Raw genomic sequence first — 12966 nt, forward strand, 5'->3', positions numbered from 1 at the left:
GGAAAAATGCTTTTCCCTTCCAATGATCCTGAAATGTTATGGCTATTTCTCTGCATGCTCAGATTAGAGCTGACACAAAAAGGAGGAGAATGAAGATAGCTGCAAAGTAAACAGAAGCAGAGGCCATGCACAGGGTGCCTAAAAGCCTCACTAAGGCCCTGGACACCTTCATAGATGTAGCTGTGTTTCTACATAGATCTGGTTAGTTTGGCTTTGTTCTCTTAGTTGCCTTTCAACAGCCTAGCTAGGGCATCAGCCAAATATGACCTAGCTTAGAAAACATACAAACACTGAGGGGAAGAAAGAAAAAGTGCAAAAAACCATTGCAGTGACCTCAGCCAAATCTAGTTGGTGGCAGGAATATGGGGCGCAATGGTGGTGTCTTTGCCCCAACCTTACTTGTACTTGGAACTGCCAAAGAAAATGAACAATAGGTTCATTCGTCTGAAAACTATTTTAAGTGATTGCTGTGACAGATGTGTACTCTGTCATAGTCATGTGCCTATTTCAAATGTGTCCCAATTCTTTTTAGGAAACCGTTTATATATATATATATATATATATATATATATATATATATATATATATATATATATACATACAGAGAGAGAGAGAGAGAGAGAGAGAGAGGGGGGGAGGGAGAGAGAAAGAGGGGGGCAAGTGGGAGCTCAAATTTCTTCCTCTCCAAATTGTAGCCCCAAAGAATAAGGATTTTCAGAAAGGTGGCACACATCTGATTTTTTTTCTTATTTTTTCCTATACAATGTAAGATTTTCTTGGCTACTGGACATAGAATCTATGCTCAAAACCAAGAAATGACATGTGGTTATGACTTTAACTCATATAGCAGCATCCCAATTATGTCCATAGAGCTTACATACATATGCCCCTCCCACCACAATGTCCCCTTTTTGCTTATACCAACCCCCCTCCCGCTTTCCTACCAACACAGAACTCTCCTGCAACCCTACCCCCTTCACTAATATCCACGCTTCCTTTCTCTAGTTATATAACTAACTCATTTGTTTTAGCCAGGTTTCTCAACTCAGGATGATATTTCATACTTCTTTGAAATTTGATGTGCTCATGAGACTAAATTTAGTTCACTTCAGGTAAGCAAAAATATGCTGTTTTCAAGGTATCACTCCACAAAGGTAGTTCATGTGTGTGTTTCTGAGAGTTTGCCTTCATTCTTGGCTGGAGCACAATGCTGATAGACAGTTGTCTTGAAAACAGAAAGAGATGCCATACTTTGAGGATCTTGGAGTAGCTTGACTAGGCTTATACTATACATTTTTTGAATGATTTGATACAGAAAAAGGGCATCTTCAATAAGCAAATAAACAGAGTGTGTGGTTAGGTTTTTGTCAACCTGACACAAGTTAGTCGCTTGGGATAAGATAACTTCCATTGAGAAAATGCCTCCATAAAATTGGTTGGTAGGCAAGCCCATAGGGCATTTTCTTGATTCATGATTGAAGTGGCAGAGTCCAGCTAATTGCGGGTGGTGCTACCTCTGGGCACTTGCTCCTGGGTGTATATGTAAGCAAACTATCAAGTGAAGGGGAGCAAGCCAGTGAGCGGTATTCCTCCATAGCCTCTGCATCAGTTCCTGCCTCCAGATTCTTGCCTTGAGTTCCTGCCCCGACTTCCTTGAGTGATGGAGTGTGAGCTAGGAACTGTAAGATGAAATAAATGCTTTCCTCCCTAAGTTGCTTTTTGTCATGGTGTTATCACAGCTGCTGGTATTCTGTCTGGACTCTACCCCTACAGTTACCCTGCAACAGCCAAGTATTCTCCTCCCCACAGTTACCTGGCAACAGCCTGGTAGGCCTGGCCCACTATAAAAGGGGCTGCTTGCCCCCTCTTCTCTCTCTTACTTTTGTTCTCTTGCCTCTCTCTCTTGCCTCTTGCCCTCTTGTTCCCCTGCTCTCCTCATTCCGTTTCCCCCCTCTCTCCACATGGTCATGGCCTGCCTCTATTTCTCTACTCTCTCCCTCTCTCTTCCTTTCTCTGCCTCTACTACCCTCTTAACTCCCATCCCCATGTTATGAATAAACTCTATTCTATACTATACTATAGTATGGCTGGTCCCTCAGGGGGAAGGGATGCCTTGGCATAGGCCTACTGAGATATCCCCTTCCCCCACACCTCTCCACACCCCCGTAAATCATATTCTTATACCCCTTTATCTTTTTATAATCACAACATTGGTGCTATGACTGAGATCTAGAAACTCTGCAGGTTTGCGTCACACCTCAGCCATCACAAGAGATTCATGCTCTCTGGTAAGCCCCCAGCCCCAGAGCAACTGTCCCTGACCCTCATTTTAGGACTCTTTCTCTTGGGTGAGATTTCCCTCTCCTTGGAGACAGTTTCTTTCCTGCGGCTGAGAATTCCAGGCCTGGACAACTAACTGCAGCAGCACCAGCTCTGAGCCTTAGACTTTAGCCCCGATGCATCTCACCCTTGGGTCAGTCTGCTATCATAGCTTAGACCTTCCCCTCCCCCCCCCCCTCTCATTTGCAGCCTGCTGATTCAGCGAGTTTGCCTGAGATGCAGGTTTGGCTCTGCCCCCTGCTCGAGATCCTACTTGTTGCCCTTCCCGCTCTGCAGTTAGGAAAAGTGGGTCCCACACCTTGTGTCCTGCCAGAGGTCCTGTCTGTTAGAACAGACTTTCCCACGTGTGCGACCACCTGCACACTCTCTCGCATGCACGCAGGAGCTCTCGAAGGGTTTGGCTGCCCGCCCCCGAGAGCTCCCCGGAGCTGCTGCCACCCAGCCTCTGCTGTGTGGGCTATGCAGTTGAAAGGGCCCAAATGCTTACCTTTCCATGCTCCCACACCCCTGGCCTGGTCTCATCACCTGCAATGCTCAGTTTGTGTCACAGGACAAACTCATTTTCTGTCACCACGATCTTATGCCATTGCTGCCAGCTTTCTTATTTTGGTCCTAGCCATATGTCTCTTTGCTAAAACAACAATATACTTTTCTCTACCTACACAACCTGTCAAAGTTATCTAAGGTTTTCATCCTTACCCTGTCTGAATATGATTTTTACTACTGTCATTAAGTTCTATTCGGTTATAACCAATCTATATAGTGCTCAATCTTGTTAGAAGTTTGTTAACTATTAAGTTTATGACAGACAGAATTCCCAAAATCCTCTAACAGTTTCTCCCATGAGATCTCAGAAGATGTGGACACAGCTACAGGATGCTGCCTGCATTGTGATATGATAATCACTGAAATACGCAGTGGAAAAAACTGGATACTCTATGTCAAATGACTTGGCTAAAATAAAAGTAAGCCATTTCTCATGACACACGTATCCATTCCACAGAAAAAGCCCTGTGTCTTCTGCACTTGAAAGCCAGAATGACTCTGCCCAAGTTGCCACAGAGACTTCAGGAACTGTTGGCTAGTGGAGTCTGTCATTTTAAAAATAATATAACTGCTAAATTATTGTTTATTTCCCAGACTTCTGACTACATTGACAGCTAAGACAGCAGCTGGAAAAAACTTTCACAGATGTAATCTGTTATCTCCTTACCTAAACTCAGTTTCCATTAATTAAATGCTTCATATTTCCTCTTCTTGCTATGCCACTGTCCTAACATTATCGGAGTTCCTATAAATTTGCCTAACTCTAATAAAATATTCCACTATACGATCCAACTTTTTAATCTTGTTCCTTCTGCCCCACAAAAGGCTCCTCTTAAAGACTGCTCGTGTTGTTAACTCGTGTTATCTCTTTTATAAACTTATAAGGTACAGGAAACCTACTCAGATCTACCTCTCACGGACCAAATAGGCTCCATCCAGATAAATAGATCTGACTAATCTATTCCAGAGGGTGGGATCCCTCTGAGTTTCAATTGTACATCCTAAGAAAAAATTTTCTTTCTCCCAAACATACTTAACCTTATTCTCTATCGATAATTATGTTTCAACATCTTGTCAAGTCCAGGCGCTTGCTACATCCAGGACAGCTCCAGAGAAGCAAACTTCAGATGCTCCAATCTCCTCTCACAGACATAGACGCTCCTACCAGACCTGGTCCTTCTGACCTGTCCTCAGATGGCTCCACAGACCCTGGACAGCAGGAAACAGCCAACTCTCCTCAGACTGGACAAACATCCCCCATATCCATCCTTCTAGCTTCCTTGGAGACACATTGCTCTCAATGCCAGCATGAAGCAGCAAGATGTCATGACAACCGTATTCGTGCTTCACCATCACCTCTTTCTAATTTTTTTCCTTTTTTAACTAAACCAAAATGGGGAAATGTTGGTATTCTGTCTGGACTCCACCCCCACAGTTACCTGGCAACAGCCAGGTAGGCCTGGCCCACTATAAAAGGGGCTGCTTGACCCCTCCTCCCTCTCTTACTCTTTTGCCTCTCTTATCTCTCTCTTTTGCCCCTTGCTCCCCCTCTATCCCCATTCTCTTCCCCCCTCCACGTACTCATGGCTGTTCTTTACTTCTCTACTCTCTCCCTCTCTCTTCCTTTCTTTGCCTCTACTACCCTCTTAACTCCCCTCCCCATGCCCTGAATAAACTCTATACTACACTATACTATACTATACTATACTATACTATACTATACTATACTATTGTGTGACTGGTTCCTTCATACTTCACCACACCCCATATAACATATCTTAATATTTCTTTATCTTTTTATAATCATAATAGCAAGAGAAACCTAGTCAAGACACAGTGGATCCCGTTTGCTGCACATACCATATACTTGAGAATATGAACTGAGTATTGGAAACTGAGATGACAGTTTCCAATAAAAATCTCAGTCATGAACAAATAAAGGTATCTGGCATGAGTGATAAATTAATATTAATAACATAAAATATTAATAAAATTTAAACATCTCTGGGATTTTTTGTAAGTCAAATATTGGTAGATAGGAAATATTTTAACAGTTCTGTAGTCAAGAGAAACTGACACAGACACTGGAATATTTATAGTGGAAGACAGGAAGAATCATGGTATTTGTGTTTCCATAAGATGGAGGAAACATTTTCATCTTGGATCCACTCTAGAGTAATTCTCCTGCCAAAGCCAAACTTGGATAAAATCCTTTACAAATGTCAAGCAGAAGCCATAGGAGTAGAAAATTAAGTTTCCATTGAACAGAGTCATAATTCTGAGATAATATTTTCAGACTTGCATGATAAAAGCAGTGGCTTTTTGGCAGTGTCTTGAAGGGGACAAACAAATATAACAATGTAACTGCTAAGCCATCAGAGCTTTCAGCAATTTCTAATGTGTGCATAACTTTCTATACATTTTCAGAAAGACCTGTGTTCCTTTTAAAAATTCCTTAAATTGTTCATGTATGCATGAGTGTGATGCATTCACACATATGTATTCAAGGTATGTTTGAATCTACATTCATGAAGAGGACATAAGGGGATATTGGGCACCAAACTCCATCACTCCCAGCCTTGATCATTTAAGGCAGGGTTTCTTTCACTGATTTTTCACACTGATGATACAGATTTGAATTCAGGTCTTCGTACTTGTATCATAAGTACTCTTACCAGCTGACTCAGATACTTATGAAATCCAGACCCAACTGGAATTATACTTATCATCAAAGGAAGAGTTTGTATTCTCACCAATTTTTTTTAAGAGTAAGTCTCTGTTCATTCTTATTTCTGATAAGATAGTTTAGCAAGCTAAGCCAAGAAGGAAACATCAGTCCAGAAAAGATAAAAGACCCTTCAAGGGGTTGACAGTTAATACCATATTTGAAGATAAAAATCATTGTCTGTTGTACTGGTTAGATTTTTGTCAACTCAACACAAACTAGAGTCACTTTGGAAGAAAAAACATATATTGAAAATTTATCACCATCAAATTGGTTTGTAAGCATGTCTGTGGGTCATTTTCTTGGTTAATCATTAATGTAATTGCCACTGTGGGCAATGGTATCCCTGGGCATGCATAAGAAAGCAGGCTGACCAAGCCATGATGAGCAAGCCAGTAAATAGCACTCCTCTGTGTTCTCTGCCTCAGCTTTTGCCTCTTGGCTCCTGACCTGAATTCTCTTCATGAAAAACAATAAGCTGTGACATGCATTTTCCTATTTACAATGAATAAAGTGTAAATACTAAATATGGCTCAAATGAAGTACTAAATATTTAGGAGTACTAAATATGACTCAAATGAAATCCTCATATACTGCTAGGGAAAATGGCAAATGACATAGATAAAAGATCTAGGTGGTTTCCTAAAAAGTTAATACATCTGTTTATCATGGGATCCAGTCATTCTACTCACAATAGTTTTGAATGAATGAAGTTGCACAAAAAGGGGTACATGTCTGAGCCCATTTACATGTCGTGGTGGCTTGAATATGCTTGGCCCATGGGAAATGGCATTATTAGGACGTGTGGCCTTGTTGGTGTATGTGTGGCCTTGTTGGAGGAAATGCATCACTGTGGGGTGGGCCTTAAGGTCTGTCTCCTAGTGCTCAAGCTCTTCAGACCCTCCTGGCTGCCTTTAGATGGAGATATAGAACTCTTGGCTCCTCCAGTACATCTGCCTGCATATTGCTAGGCTTCCAACAATGATAATAATGGACTGAACCTCTGAAAGTGTGAACTAGCCATAATTAAATGTTTGCCTTTATAATAGTGGCCATGGTGATGGTGTCTCTTCATAGCAGTAAAACCCTAACAAAGACCCACGTATTCTAGAATCTGCAAATGAATCTATACTCAGAGAACATTTTAGTGATTGCTAAGGGGGGATGAAGAGGTGTAGGTAAAATTTGAGGAGTGATGCATAAAGTATGGACAAGGTATAAACGTGCAGAAATTTGATTAAAATGTGTATTTCAAGTACTTCTGATATATTTATTCGAATTGCACTTCAATAAAGCATCCCTCTTAAATACTGTAAGGTTCAGGATAAGAGTGGAGGTATCAGCAAACCTTCTTACATCTATAAAACTACTTGGGAAAATATGAATGTTGTTATGGCCTTCTTTATCCCTTCTTGTCTTCTTCAGCATTGCGTATATGCAAAGAGGGATATTGTGCATCCACATTCATGATGAGAGGGATAATATCCACTCATTATGTATGAAGAAAGAAAGAAACGAAACCAGCAAAACATGTGCCAAATCTCTAAACTATATCTAAAATAACCACAAACATGGCCATTCATTATAGTCATGTATCATTCCAAGTGTAATTGTATTTTACCACAGTTTTGAACATGTGTGCATTCATGTTTATGTGTTCTGGTGTGAATGTGTATGTGTGTATTTGTACTTGTGTGTGGGGATAGAGGTCAAGCTCACATGTCCATCCTCAGGAACCTCCAGCTTTTTTTTTTTTTTAAACACTGGGTCTTTCACTTGGTTGGAGCTCACCAACTAGTCTTGGGTGACTGGCCAGCATGTCTCATGGAACTTCTTGTCTCCATTCGCTTCACCAGAGCTAGGACTGTATGTGCATAATACAGACTGAACTATATCCACAGCCCTAATATGCTTATATTTTGACATTTGCCAAATAGCATTTACGTTAAAAACTGTAAAACCAATACACTTTCATCATCCCCAAAGGAAATACTATAACAATTAGTGGCCATTTCTCATTTTTTTTCCTTGTCATACCTCCCCAATCACAATTTATGGTGCTTGAGAGATGGCTCAGTGGTTAAGAGCACACACTGGTCTATCAAAGTATCTTTCTAGTTTTGATTCCTAGCACAGACATCAGGCATCTAAAAACAAAAAACAAAATCACTACCATCACCACCACCACCACCACCACCACCACCACCACCACCACAACAACAACAACAACAACAACAAATGTACTCCAAGTAATCTGACATTTCTGGCATTTGTAGGCATCTACATTGTGTGTGTGTGTGTGTGTGTGTATACATGAGAACACACAAAAAATTTAACATAATAAAAATAAAATTACTGTACATTTTCTTTGTGTTTGTGTATTCTGATATAAATAGGACTACACAATCTTAGAACAGTGGCATTGGACTTGTGTCATGTAACATGTTTCTCAGCCTAGTCCACCCTGTAGCAAGTGTTACAATTTCCTTCTGCTTTGGACGAATAATCTTCCATTACAAGAATACAATGGCTTTTGCTTATTCATCTGTTCACTTATCTGCTTCATAAATGCTATTTTTATTTTATGTGCATGAGAGTTTTGCTTATATGTATATATATGTGTGTACTGTGTACATTTCTTGTGCCCATAGAGATCAGAAGAGGAGGGTACCAGATGCCCTGGAACTGGAGTCACAGACAGCTCTAAGCTGCTATTCAGATACTGGGGAATCAAACACTGGTCCTCTGCAATAGCATCAAGTACTAGGAACTGCTGAGCCATTTGTCCCACCCCACTACTAGCCACTTAAGAGTTGCATACCAGGAGAGCAGTCATAATTCTGGGTAAAACAAATGAAACAGTAAAAAAAAAAATTCTTTCACTATTTAAGACTTAATAGCTATCTTGAAACTGTATAATTTTTTCTTTCAAACATATGTATACATACAAAAATATATACATTTAACACTACTTTTGATTACCCAATTTTCAAAAATAAAGCAGAAAAACCTACACATATGGAAAGAGGACATATATGTCCTTCAATAACTTAACCTAGGCATGACAAAGAGCAAAATAGAAAAGAAAGAACTGCTTAAAGGGAGATCTGAGGACTGTAAAGATGAGTGAGTAAAAGGATTTCCCTTGATGTTAGGGCCTGATTCAGAATTTTCTTCATTTAAAACAAAACTGCAGGGTAGAATTTTGGAAGTGCTGTATCAGATGACTACTTCTGTTCCTTTTCCTTTCCAAGTAGGGAAAATGTTTACTGTCACCATCATTTTACGTATGGGATGGAGAGGAAAGCCAGTTAAAGTCTTTTTCTCCTTTGCTCTCTGAACCAAGAAAAAACAAGGAATGGCTCTGCTGTAAAGACACCCATACATCATTGAGATTTAAAAAAAAAATACGAGCCAGATTCATTTAGTAGATGGTACTTAGTGTATTAAATTAGGGAATGGGAGAAGGCAGTTCATATGTGGGAATGTTTCAGATCAGGTTTTATGGAAATAGTATCTAATATTCTTTTTTTTTTTCAAATTATTTACTGTTTTTTTCTCTGAAGAAAGGAATTTAAAGAGTGATCATCAGTCAGGAAGATCTCAATGGTAAATGTGGTGTTACACAGAATAGCTTTAGTTTTGAATGTATAATAATTCTGGATTAGTTGTCTGAACTTTACAGCAAAGGAGATGACTTACAGAACCCCATGTCATTCCATCACTAATGGAAGTTCACCCCTCAAGGGATACAAACATCATCTTCTGTTCACTTTGGCTAAAAGGCAACATTCCATGAGCAGAGTCTTCTCTGGACCACTTCTCAATATGTACTGTGCCTAAGAGTTGTGTGCACCTGTTCAATAAAAGGCATGAAGATAAACCACCAAAAGCATATACTACAAGGAAATGAGAAGCCAAGGGATTCTGGGAGAAATATGAACTGCAGCAGAGGCATCTACTCTTCATTGAATTTTCATGTTCCCCTATGTTCTAAGTACTCTTTATAGGCAAATGCTCAAAGAATTCAAAGAAGTAATGTCATTTTCCTTTAGGGGAGGAGTCTTTTGTGTATATTCACGAAAACCATACCTGATTTTTTTTTTTTTGTGGATTCTTAGGATTTGAATTTGGTTTCTTATGCTTACTCAGCAAATGGTCTGTCTGAGACATCTTTCTAATCCTTAAGCAACTTTTTATTTATTTATTTATTTTTTGGTGTTTTGAGACAGGGTCCCACTATGTAGCTCCTGACTGGCTTGAACTTACATAGATAGACTATGCTGGCCTCGAACTCACAGAAGTCCTCCTGCCTTTGCTTCTCAAGTGTTGGAATTAAAGGCATGTGCCACCATGTGGTATTGAGAGGTTTTGACAAGGAAGTAGGCTCAGGGAAGAATATTAGAAACAGTGGCCATGGGGCTTTGCTTACGACTTTACTTGGTTACTTTCTTGTGTGATCTCTTTGTTTACTACTTTGCTTGATTCCTTTGTCTTTGACCTAAGAACTTACCATGTCTTTTGGATATACCTAGAATAATGTAAATGCAGGCTGGAGAGAAATAAAACTGCTTCAGTCAATGTACTGACTGGAGTCATGTTCTAATTTTGTCCAATTGTTCTTCATTTTCAATCTCCCCTCCCTTGAGACCCTGTTTACTGACTGAGCTGGCTTGGTCAATGTGGGGCTGTCCCACATCAACAAAGTAAGCTAGTATATCAGGAGTAATACAGCCTGCAGCATTGCCTAGCACCTTATACTGATGTTTAGAAAATAGTGATGGTTTATATGTATCTGTGTGTGTGTGTGTGTGTGTGTGTGTGTATGTGTGTGTGTGTGTGTGTGTGTGTGTGTGTATGTGTGTGTGTGTAGCAATACTAATTAAAGAATAAGAGGTTGTAAGTTTGAGGAGGAGTTGGAGTGACATGGGGAGCAGTTGGAGGAAGGAGAAATAATGTAAATACAGTAGTCACGTCAAATTCTCAAAAAAAAAAAAAAGAAATTTTATAATTGGAAGCTGGATTGTTCAGAGACCTAGGTAGAACCAAATATGGCTGACAAAAATAAAAGTCAGTGAACTAATTCCTAATGCCATTCTGCTATATTCATAGGTTGGTGCCTAGCCCAATTGTCATCAGAGAGCCTTCCTTGGACAGCTGATGAAAGCAGATGCAGAGACCCACAGCTAAACATTGGATGGACTTAGGAGAACCCCTCAGAAAAGGGAAAGGAAGGATTGTAGGTGCCCGGGGTGGGGTGTAAAGAACACCAGGAGAACATGACCCACAGAACCAACTTAGCAGAGTTCATATAGGGGTTCATAGAGACTGATGTGACAATCACAGCCTGTACGGGTCTTACCTGGTATGGTTGTGTAGTTTGGTGTTCTTATGGAACTTCTAACAGTGGTAGTTGGGGTGTCTCTGACTCTTTTGCCTGCTCCTGGGTTGCCTTGTCCAGTCTTTATACAAAGGCTTGTGCCTACTCTTATTGCATCTCGTTATGCTATGTTTGGCTGATATCCCTGGGAGGCCTGATCTTTTCTGAAGGGAAACAGAGGAGGAGTGGGAGACAGGGGGTGGGGGGAGGCATGGATGGAAGGGGAGGCTGCGGTCAGGATGTATTGTATGAGAGAATAAATTTAAAAAAAAAAGAAAAAAAGAAGGAAAAAGTGGAAGTTCTGTAAGTTATTTGAAGATTTGTGGTCAGTTTCTTGTCTCAGATAACAGAAACATTTCTAGATCCCAAGTTTCAGCCAATCACAAAATGCTTAGCCAGTCTTTAGCAACTGAGGTTGACTATCAGCTTCGGTTATGTTGATGAAGTTTGTTTCTGGGGTTGGTAGCCCAGTTAGAGCAACTTCTCGTCTACAGTCCTGAAAGGTGGTGTCCCTCAAGACATGGGTCCTTCTGTTAGAGCTTTGGGCAGATATGCACTTCCAATGGAGCACAGCTCAGCCAGCTGTGCAGAAGCCTTCCCATTGCCACCCACTCTGCATACAAATATGTCACTGACACAGGATTCCTGAGCTAGATAAAAGATGTGCTCACATCTGTGAATACTTAGAGAAAAAACCAAAACAGCTTAGAGGACAAAACAAAACAATTAAGTCTTCTAACTTCTTCCACAGGACTGGCTCCCTGGTAAAGCATGCATCTAGCATTTACTAGGTCTTAGGTTCAATTCTAACTACAATTATGAAAATAAAACAAAGCCTTTTGTCCATGTAGAATACATAAAACCAAAGTACTCAGCACGTATGACAAGTGTGGTGTGCTTTATCAGACTTAGGTCTAGATTTGGGGTTTTCACAAGAGAGAGAGAGAGAGAGAGAGAGAGAGAGAGAGAGAGAGAGAGAGAGAGAGAGAGAGAGAGAGAGAGAACACAGAGATAGAACAGAGACACACACAGAGGTGCATTTGTGTATAATCAAATGTTTAGAATCAGAGTTTATATTTGGTAGATTTTTACAACCAACTTGGCCAAGTGTATTTCCTTTAATGCATTCAGTGTTTTTGTTAGAACTACAGAGCCACAATTGGCAAGACCAAAGGTTTTATAGGGCCTTCTCCCTTTCATTAGCATAGATATGGCTAGATCTTTCCTGTTTCTTTTATCAACTATAAGAGAAGTCTGGTGATATATTCAAAATCAGAAGGCTGCATCTGTCGAGTGTGCATGTAGGGTGCCTTTAGTATCTGATATCCATGGATCCCACCATTCACCAGTTGTTTGAAAGGAGATCTCATTTCTAGTGTGCCCTGTAGGAAAAATATTTCTCCTCCCTTGCTCTTTAACTTTTCAGCTTAAATCAGACCAATGAGGATTTTTTTCAGTGTCTTGACGTACGATCCAGATGTTTGTTTTGCACTAACAATCCAGCCTCAGTATCCACTGTGCTGGAATAACAGGTGTGGATCACCATGCACATCTGTGTATTTTTTTAAAGCTGAAATATCAGTAAAACGAAGACTTTTGTTTAATGACCAAGTCTTAAGGGGTTGCCAGTGTAGCTCAGTGGTGGAGTACATGAACAAGCAATGGCATTGATTTCCAGTACTAATTCTTTGGTTTTTAATTAAGGATATTGCATCCAAGACACAAAGACTACACTGTTTGGCTCCCATTGTAGAAATGTAAGCATATTCTTGTGAATGAGAAATGTTGGAATCCGTTTTCCCACATTTGGAGAAAGTTGATAAAGGGATAGAGCAAATTGGGGGTGGATCAGGATTTTTTCAAGTTTCTTTTCATCCTGGAATATAGGTATAACATGTTTTCTTTTTTATTTTATTTTTATTAGATATTTTCTTCATTTACATTTCAAATGCTATCCCAAAAGTCCCTTATACCC

This window comes from Mus musculus, chromosome X (assembly GCF_000001635.26).
Source record: "Mus musculus strain C57BL/6J chromosome X, GRCm38.p6 C57BL/6J".
Lineage (NCBI taxonomy): Eukaryota > Metazoa > Chordata > Mammalia > Rodentia > Muridae > Mus > Mus musculus.